The sequence below is a fragment of the Culex pipiens genome, chromosome 1 (assembly GCF_016801865.2).
Source record: "Culex pipiens pallens isolate TS chromosome 1, TS_CPP_V2, whole genome shotgun sequence".
NCBI classification, from domain to species: domain Eukaryota; kingdom Metazoa; phylum Arthropoda; class Insecta; order Diptera; family Culicidae; genus Culex; species Culex pipiens.
Window position 1 is genome coordinate 102453634 of NC_068937.1, and position 10893 is coordinate 102464526.

General features: G+C 35.2%; 2 non-coding genes across 2 annotated transcripts; both read right to left on the minus strand.

Annotated features, from left to right (window-relative positions):
• Nucleotides 1-8285: 8285 nt before the first annotated feature.
• On the minus strand, nt 8286-8357 carry Trnah-gug (transfer RNA histidin (anticodon GUG)). Its single transcript has one exon. It is a non-coding gene; the product is annotated as a tRNA-His (tRNA).
• Nucleotides 8358-8450: 93 nt separating this feature from the next.
• On the minus strand, nt 8451-8522 carry Trnag-ucc (transfer RNA glycine (anticodon UCC)). Its single transcript has one exon. It is a non-coding gene; the product is annotated as a tRNA-Gly (tRNA).
• Between the last annotated feature and the right edge of the window lie 2371 nt (nt 8523-10893).

Here is a 10893-nt window from a genome sequence, read left to right on the forward strand (position 1 = left end):
AATGCTTGGCCTTTGGAATGTAGTGTTTTCGATTTCGTTTGCATTGCGTTATGGAGGAAGAAATTGCGATGAATTTGTCGTCAGTTTGAGGTTGACGATGATGACAGTAACGTGATTTGAGAAATTCCTTCAGACAGAAAAAATGTGCCAATAAACCGAAGCGGTTTTTTTTGCAGCTAGTGAATCTGAGACAAGAATCAGCAAAAGATTAAGGTCTAACGCGTTTATTTTAACTAAATCGTCGTGATCGCTATCATGTCGCGCGTGGATTTTGGGCCAAATCTAGTTTAGAACGCCATTTTGTGTAAATTTAAATGCCTCACCTTTTGACCTCCACAGATCCCTGTAATTCGATTTCAATCCTGAGATATTCAACGAAAACTGGAAAAACTCCATGCTTTGTTGTCACTTTTCATGAGAAAGATGTTTAGATCTGATCGTGCAATCTTCACAAACCCTCAAAATTGCTGTAAGTGTGTCAACTGCCCAAAGGGGTTCTAGTCAGAACGCGTTTGATACACGTACATGCCCGATTACTGTAAACAGTAAACTGTAAACAACTGGGGAATCCCGCTACCAAATTCATTCAAATTTCTTGACAACATGATGCATTATGGTTTGGAATAACAAAACAAAAAAACCCTCACATTTGAGACCACAGTCATGCCTCGGTTTAGCACCGCATATGGAAGATGCAAAACCGAGGCGTGCAGAACTGAAGCACATAGCTTATGGGAGACAGTGCACAGTTGGAAAAAAGGGCCCAAAAAATTACCACAACATGATTTCGCGCAAACCATCGATTGCTATACACCAAAAGCTTCGTTTTTGCACCAGGAACAATAATCCGATGAAAAATTGCACTGCACGGACCGGTGGCCGGAGAACAGGCCACCGGAAGATCCGGATTTTTGCAAAAAGTATCTGATTTATCCAATTGTGAACGCTTTCTTCTACCATGAATAGTCATGCAAAACAATCCTAGAATAATATTAAATACCATAGGACCCATCGGAACCGGTTCCACCGATCTCCGGTGGCCACATCCGGAACCGCATAAAAAACAGCGTAAACCAGTCATGCGACGAATCAAACTTCTTGATTTTGGATGGAGAGTATTTTTAAGCAGTATTTTTGCCTCCTTGACCGGTTCCCAGGTTCTCCGGTGGCCACATCCGAAGATCATATTTGGCAAATTCCTGAAACTACTCTTGCGACATATCAAACTTCATGTTTTTAAAAAAGGAGTGTATATAACTCATTTCCCCATCCAAAATCAATAAGTTTGATACGTCGCATGACTGGTTTACGCTGTTTCCCAATACGGTTCCGGATGTGGCCAACAGGATATCGGTGGAACCGGTTCCGATGGGTCCTATGGTATTTAATATTGTTCTAGGATTGTTTTGCATTACTATTCATGGTAGAAGAAAGCGTATCAGTACACAATTGGATAAATCAGATACTTTTGCCTTCCTCACTGAGGTAAGGCTATAATCCTGCTCTAAAAATGAACTTTCTATTAAAAGCTCCTAGACCCACCTTCATGTATACATATCGACTCAGAATCGAAAACTGAACAAATGTATGTGTGTGTGTATGTGTGTGTGTATGTGTGAGTGTATGTGTGTGTGTATGTGTGTGTATGTATGTATGTGACCAAAATTCTCACTGAGTTTTCTCAGCACTGGCAGAACCGATTTTGATCGAACCAGTTGCATTCGACTTGGTTTAGGGTCCCATACATCGCTATTGAATTGTTTGAAGTTTCGATAAGTAGTTCAAAAGTTATGTATAAAAATGTGTTTTCACAAATACCCGGATCTCAATTATATGCATGTAAACGATGTCCGGATCCATCATCCGACCCATCGTTGGTTAGGTAATTGAAAGGCCTTTCCAATGAGTCCAAGACATTGAAGATCTGGCAACCCTGTCTCGAGTTATGACCACTTAAGTGATATTTATGTACTTTTTTGAAGCCGGATCTCACTTAAATGTATGTAAACTATGTCCGGATCCATCATGCGACCCATCGTTGGTTAGGTAATTGAGAGACCTTTCCAACGAGTCCACAACATTGAAGATCTGGCAACCCTGTCTTGAGTTATGACCACTTAAGTGATATTTATGTACTTTTTTGAAGCCGGATCTCACTCAAATGTATGTAAACGATGTCCGGATCCATCATGCGACCCATCGTTGGTTAGGTAATCAAGAGACCTTTCCAACGAGTCCACATCATTGAAGATCTGGCAACCCTGTCTTGAGTTATGACCACTAAAGTGATATTTATGTACTTTTTTGAAGCCGGATCTCACTCAAATGTATGTAAACGATGTCCGGATCCATCATGCAACCCATCGTTGGTTAGGTAATCAAGAGACCTTTCCAACGAGTCCACATCATTGAAGATCTGGCAACCCTGTCTTGAGTTATGACCACTTAAGTGATATTTATGTACTTTTTTGAAGCCGGATCTCACTCAAATGTATGTAAACGATGTCCGGATCCATCATGCGACCCATCGTTGGTTAGGTAATTGAAAGGCCTTTCCAATGAGTCCAAAACATTGAAGATCTGGCAACCCTGTCTTGAGTTATGACCACTTAAGTGATATTTATGTACTTTTTTGAAGCCGGATCTCACTTAAATGTATGTAAACGATGTCCGGATCCATCATGCTACCCATCGTTGGTTAGATAATTAAAAAACCTTTCCAACGAGCTCACAACATTGAAGATTTGGCAACCTTGTCTTGAGTTATGACCACTTAAGTGATATTTATGTACTTTTTTGAAGCCGGATCTCACTCAAATGTATGTAAACGATGTCCGGATCCATCATGCGACCCATCGTTGGTTAGATAATCAAGAGACTTTTCCAACGAGTCCACATCATTGAAGATCTGGCAACCCTGTCTTGAGTTATGACCACTTAAGTGATATTTATGTACTTTTTTGAAGCCGGATCTCACTCAAATGTATGTAAACGATGTCCGGATCCATCATGCGACCCATCGTTGATTAGGTAATCAAAAGACCTTTCCAACGAGTCCACATCATTGAAGATCTGGCAACCCTGTCTTGAGTTATGACCACTTAAGTGATATTTATGTACTTTTTTGAAGCCGGATCTCACTCAAATGTATGTAAACGATGTCCGGATCCATCATGCGACCCATCGTTGGTTAGGTAATTGAAAGGCCTTTCCAATGAGTCCAAAACCTTGAAGATCTGGCAACCCTGTCTTGAGTTATGACCACTTAAGTGATATTTATGTACTTTTTTAATGCCGGGTTGAGCTTTTTTGAAGCCGGATCTCACTCAAATGTATGTAAACGATGTCCGGATCCATCATGCGACCCATCGTTGGTTAGGTAATTGAAAGGCCTTTCCAATGAGTCCAAAACCTTGAAGATCTGGCAACCCTGTCTTGAGTTATGACCACTTAAGTGATATTTATGTACTTTTTTAATGCCGGGTCTCACTTAAATGTATGTAAACGATGTCCGGATCCATCATGCTACCCATCGTTGGTTAGATAATTAAAAAACCTTTCCAACGAGCTCACAACATTGAAGATTTGGCAACCTTGTCTTGAGTTATGACCACTTAAGTGATATTTATGCACTTTTTTGAAGCCGGATCTCGCTTAAATGTATGTAAACGATGTCTGGATCCATCATGCGACCCATCGTTGGTTAGGTAATTGAGAGACCTTTCCAACCCTGTCTTGAGTTATGACCACTTAAGTGATATTTATGTACTTTTTTGAAGCCGGATCTCACTTAAATGTATGTAAACTATGTCCGGATCCATCATGCGACCCATCGTTGGTTAGGTAATTGAGAGACCTTTCCAACGAGTCCACAACATTGAAGATCTGGCAACCCTGTCTTGAGTTATGACCACTTAAGTGATATTTATGTACTTTTTTGAAGCCGGATCTCACTCAAATGTATGTAAACGATGTCCGGATCCATCATGCGACCCATCGTTGGTTAGGTAATCAAGAGACCTTTCCAACGAGTCCACATCATTGATGATTTGGCAACCTTGTCTTGAGTTATGACCACTTAAGTGATATTTATGTACTTTTTTGAAGCCGGATCTCACTTAAATGTATGTAAACGATGTCCGGATCCATCATGCGACCCATCGTTGGATAGATAATTAAAAAACCATTCCAACGAGCTCACAACATTGAAGATCTGGCAACCCTGTCTTGAGTTATGACCACTTAAGTGATATTTATGTACTTTTTTGAAGCCGGATCTCACTCAAATGTATGTAAACTATGTCCGGATCCATCATGCGACCCATCGTTGGATAGATAATTAAAAAACCATTCCAACGAGCTCACAACATTGAAGATCTGGCAACCCTGTCTTGAGTTATGACCACTTAAGTGATATTTATGTACTTTTTTAATGCCGGATCTCACTTAAATGTATGTAAACGATGTCCGGATCCATCATGCGACCCATCGTTGGATAGATAATTAAAAACCCATTCCAACGAGCTCACAACATTGAAGATCTGGCAACCCTGTCTTGAGTTATAACCACTTAAGTTATATCTGTGTTCTTATTTTTCTGGATTAAATAGAAATAGCTGAAATACGTGTCCAAACCACTCATATTACCCATTGTTGGTAAAAAGTGAGGAAGGCATCAACCACATAGGTGGATTAAGTTAGTTTTTCCAAAAATCCGGATCTTCCGGTGGCCTGTACCCCGGCCACCTGACCGTGCAGTACGATTTTTCATCGGATTATTGTTCCTGGTGCAAAAACGAAGCTTTTGGTGTATAGCAATTGATGGTTTGCGCGAAATCATGTTGTGGTAATTTTTTAGGCCCTTTTTTCCCACTGTGCTATGAAATTTTCACAAAGCTACGTATTTTCAAAAAAAAAAACACTAAAAATTTCAGTTTTCTACAATTTGGGTATCAAAAGATCGAAATTTTTCCATACATTTCTATAGTTATAATACACATTTTTGAAAATACTCATTTTTTACAAAACTACGTGTTTTCGAAAAAATACTCAATATTTAATTTTTCACAAGATGGGTATCAAATGATCGTGATTTTTTCATATATTTCGATTATAATAATAACATGTTTTGAAAATACTACAAATTTTTACAAATCTACGTATTTTCGAAAAAAAAAAATACTCAAAATTTATTTTTTTTACAATATGGATAAGAACGATCGGGTTTTTTCATACATTTCGAATGTAATAACAACTTTTTTTAAGGGTGCACAGCAACGAAGGAAGTTGTTGTCTTCTTATACCAAAATTGTCAAACTTACGGACCCAATCCTGCAACTACGGGATTGTAAAATTACTGAAACTTTGCTGTAAATTACTTGGTGGACAGTACTTTAGGGGATAAATATAAAAATATTTCGACAGTACCCGTAGTTTTGAAGATACTAAAATGTCTGTAACAAAAATCTTGGTGCAAAAGCTCTGGTTGATGTGCACCGTTAAAAATACTCAAATTTTCTCAAAAACTACGTATTTTCGAAAAATACTGTAAGTTTCACTGTTTTAAAATATGTGTATCAAATGATCGGGATTTTTTCATACATTTCGAATGTAATGACACCATTTTTAAAAAAATACTCAAAATTCTCACAAAACTACAGATTTCCAAAAAATACTGTAAGTTTCACTGTTTTACAACATGGGTATCAAATGTTCGGGATTTTTCATACAGTTCGAAAGTAATGACAACATTTTTTGAAAATATACAAAATTTTCACAAAACTACGTATTTTCGATAAAATACTCAAAATTTCAGTTTTTTTTTTATAATATGGGTATCAAACGATAGGAATTTTTTCATACATTTCGAAAGCTATAGCACAATTTTTTGAAAAAAATCTCAAAATGTACACAAAACTACGTTTTTTTTCGAAAAAAATACTCAATATTTCATCATGATCGTGATTTTTTCATATATTTCGATTGTAATAGCAACATTTTTTGAAAATACTACAAATTTTCACTAATCTACGTATTTTCGAAAAAAAATACTCAATTTTTTTTTAACATGGGTAAGAACGATAGGGTTTTCATTCATACATTTCTAATGTAATAACAACTTTTTTTTTAAAATACTCAAATTTTCACAAAAACTACGTATTTTCGAAAAATACTGTAAGTTTCACTGTTTTAAAATATGTGTATCAAATGTTCGCGATTTTTTCATACATTTCAAATGTAATGACAACATTTTTAAAAAAATTCTCAAAATTCTCACAAAACTACAGATTTCCAAAAAATACTGTAAGTTTCACTGTTTTACAATATGGGTATCAAATGTTCGGGATTTTTCATACATTTCGAAAGTAATGACAGCATTTTTTGAAAATATACAAAATTTTCACAAAACTACGTATTTTCGAAAAAATACTCAAAATTTCAGTTTTTTTTATAATATGGGTATCAAACGATAGGAATTTTTTCATACATTTCGAAAGCTATAGCACAATTTTTTGAAAAAAATCTCAAAATTTACACAAAACTACGTTTTTTCGAAAAAAAATACTCAATATTTCATCATGATCGTGATTTTTTCATATATTTCGATTGTAATAACAACATTTTTTGAAAATACTTCAAATTTTCACTAATCTACGTATTTTCGAAAAAAAAATACTCAAAATTTATTTATTTTTTATATGGGTAAGAACGATCGGGTTTTTTTCATACATTTCGAATGTAATAACAACTTTTTTTTAAAATACTCAAAATTATCACAAAAACTACGTATTTTCGAAAAATACTGTAAGTTTCACTGTTTTACAATATGTGTATCAAATGTTCGGGTTTTTTTTTTCATACATTTCGAATGTAATGACAACATTTTTAAAAAAATACTCAAAATTCTCACAAAACTACAGATTTCCAAAAAATACTGTAAGTTTCACTGTTTTACAATATGGGTATCAAATGTTCGGGATTTTTCATACAGTTCGAAAGTAATGACAACATTTTTTGAAAATACACAAAATTTTCACAAAACTACGTTTTTTTGATAAAATACTCAAAATTTCAGTTTTTTTTTATAATATGGGTATCAAACGATAGGAATTTTTTCATACATTTCGAAAGCAATAGCACAATTTTTTGAAAAAAATCTCAAAATTTACACAAAACTACGTATTTTTGAAAAAATCGTGAATATTGTTAAACAATTTTTTGAAAATACTCAAAGTTTTCACAATACTACGTATTTTTGACAAAATACTGAAAATTTCGGTTGTTTACCATATGGGTGTCAAATGAACGGAATTTTTCATACATTTTGAATATAATAACATTGGTTTAAAAAAAAGTATTTTTTTCTAAAATACGTAGTTTTGTGAAATTTTAAGCAAATTAAAAAAATTGTGTTATAATTTTTGAAATGTATGGAAAATCCTGATCGTTTGATACCCACATTGTAAAAAACAGAAATTTTGAGTATTTTTCGAAAATACTCAGCAGTTTTGTGAATGTTGGTTTTACATTCGAAATGTATGAACAAATTCCGATCGTTTTATACCCATATTGTAAAAAAAACTGAAACCTTGAGTATTTTTTCGAAAATACGTAGTTTTGTGAAAATTTTGAGTATTTTCAATTTTGTCGTTATTACATTGGAAATGTATGAAAAAATCCCGATCATTTGATATCCATAATGTGAAAAATTGAACTCTTGAGTTTTTTTTTATTCGAAAATACGTTATTTTGTGATATTTTGAGTATTTAAAAAATATCTGTATTATTTTTCGAAAATTTATGAAAAAATCCCGATCGTTTGATACCCATTTTGAAAAAACGGAAATTTTGAGTATTTATTCAAAAATACGTTGTTTTGTTAAAATTTATATCATTAAATTCGAAATGTATGAAAAAAATTCCGATCATTTAATACCCATATAGTAATAACAATAATTTTGAGTACTTTTTCGAGAAACATTTAATTTTAAAAATACAGGAAACATACTTAGTTTTGTGATTTTTTTTTTGTGTAATTTTAAGTGCAATGGATAGCTGACATCATCCCGATTTCAAAGAACTATATTTTTTATGTTAGCATGATTTTGCATACAGTTATAGCCAATGTCTCGCATATAGCCAAAATCCCATAAGCTCTGTGCTTCAGTTAAGCACTGGGCCGTGCTTAACCGAGGCAGCTGAATGAATCAAAACCGGGGCAGTGCAACACCGAGGCGTGCAAAACCGGGGCATTACTGTATCAACAACAACAAAAAACAACGCAATGCCGTGACCAGGATTTGAACCTGGGTTACTACGGCCACAACGTAGGGTCCTAACCACTAGACGATCACGGCTGTTGTGAGTGATGACTATCGCTTTGTCATTCATTGCTAAGGGAAAGACACCTGTAGATTAATAATAATACCAAAAATAGATTAAAAACATTCTGCGTCGGCCGGGAATCGAACCCGGATCAACTGCTTGGAAGGCAACTATGCTGACCGTTACACCACCGACGCGCTGCAGCGCTGTGTGTTAAGTTTGAGTTCATTGTGAGGTTTAATCGAAAATTGAACCGTTTTCTGTTTTTGATTTCTTTGTTGGTTCTGTTTTATGATTGTACTAAAGTTGTAATTAATGCCATAAATTGCTGGCAAGCCAAGTTCCATTCCGTTTTCTTCCGTTTTTATTTTTGACGAACTTAAATTGTTTATTGATTGCCTTTTTTATCGTTGTCACTTTGCTTTGTACAATGTGAAAAAATTGAACTCTAATTTACTGTATTATTTTTTTGTAAGTTGTGTTGTAGTAAATGTAAAAATAAAAAAAAACAGCAAATCTTGATAAAACATTCAAGAAACAAGAAACAGTCCCATCTTCAGCAAACGGCAACAAAGATCTTGTTTATGATCGGTTCAAATGACCAGAAAGTCAATAGCAGCATCACGTGACGAATTGGATGTTTCGCGCCGAACAGAAAGTTTCACTCCTGCCAGCAGCGATTGACGATGCGACAGTTTTATGATTTTTTACTGCCATTTCTCAACGCTCATTTCCATAACGTTCCGCTTGTTCCATCTCAAAGTCTGGCTTGGATTTGTTTACAGCCTCTGAGTTGCCGCTCTTCCCAGGAGGGAAGATGCTGCCGGAGCGACTTCAGTAATGTCTCGCCGCATCAACACCTGATGGCTCTTTCCAATAGGCCTGCTAATGTTGGGAAAGTGTGACAAATTTGAATTTACCTTCGTCTAATCAACGCATTTCGATGCTAATTGCTGGCCACTTTCGGCACGTCTTGAAATTCGATATCGAAAGTGGCTAGTCAACTTTTTTTTAAATAAATATTAATTAAAAAAAAAGTTGACCAAAATGACTGCGTAAAGGTCAATTGACATCGTTTCATGGGATCCATACTTGACCCTTGGAGAGAGTGAAGCCCTCAGGAATGAACCTGGCCAATGAGCGAAGACATCGGGCTGTACGATCAATTGGCAACAACTGCGTCGCAGTTGACAGGTAGGGTAAAGGGTCAACTTACGGGGTTTTTTTTCTGGATTTGAATATTTGCCTTGCAAATGTTTTTAAATCATTTAAATTTTTAAAAAATGAAGGGTAGTCATTAAGTGGGTCGCTTGAAATTTGTATGGAAAAATTCGTCAAAATAGAGAAAAGCAGTTGTTTTGCTTTTTTACCTGTGAAGGGCTCAATAGTTATCTAATTTCTACCATTTCTCGGATGTAGAACCCTCATTAAATTTAGAACAATTTTCCTCAAGACAGGTCAGCAATTCCCCACGAAAACAGCATGATTCGAAAAAAAGTTCTCCGACCGGGCTCAAAATTTTTCTGGGGGTTGCTTGGCCAAAATAATTAGACCTGTATTTTTTTTGTTTGTACATCAGGGTGACCTACACCGTGTTAGGGTGGTCCGAAAAATTACCATTTTCGTCGATTTTCGCAAAAACCACTTTTTTCAAAAAATCATTATCTCCGCGCCATTTAATCCGATTTTAGCTGTCTTAGACACAAAAGAAAGGAAAAATTGTAAGAAGAAATCTAGCCTAACATACGAAAAGGTCGTATGAAAACATTAAATGCTGTTTTGAAGGTCTCGGGACCAAAGGGCCTATGTCTGAAAATATTTTTACCTGATTCCTCGGAAAATGTTACAATACATATCAAAAAATGGTGAAGTTATGTTTTCAATTTTCTGAGATAAGTTTAAAAAAAATAAAAACTGGGGTTTTCGACGCGCCACGCGCAAAAATGGGAAAATGACGAAAACGGAAAAAATCGACTTTTTTCACTAAAACTGCGATAACTTGAAAATTCTAGCGATTTTTCGGATGTTCCGGATTTTCGGAACCGGTAGGTCACTTGGCCTTGATATTAATATTTGTGCTCTTGGTCCACACACGGTCAAAACGCCATTTTAAGTTTTCATACGACTTTTTCAAATGTTTTGCTAGTTTTTCCGGTCCTCAAATTATTTTTTTTTTTTTAAAATCGGTTGGAATGGTGCGGAGTTATGATTTTTTGAAAAAGGTTTTTGCGAAATTTGACGAAAATGGCCATTTTGGCACCCAAATGGCCATACAAAAAAAAAACGTTACTTAGTTCACCTTTAGGTTGTTGGTGCCTTAATTACATTCATAATGTGAATACACTACACAGCCTCAAAAAGGTGTATAAATAACACTTAAGTGCTCATAACTTTTGATGGGGTTGTCAGATCTTCAATCTTCTGAACGCATTGGAAAGGTCTTTCAAATACCTTTCTAACAATATATAGAATGACGGGTTTTCTTACAAAAACCACCCTTTTTACAATCTTCCGAAGTTTAACTAAAATCGTTTTTGTAGCATTACTTTTGAAGTACTTTTCTAAACT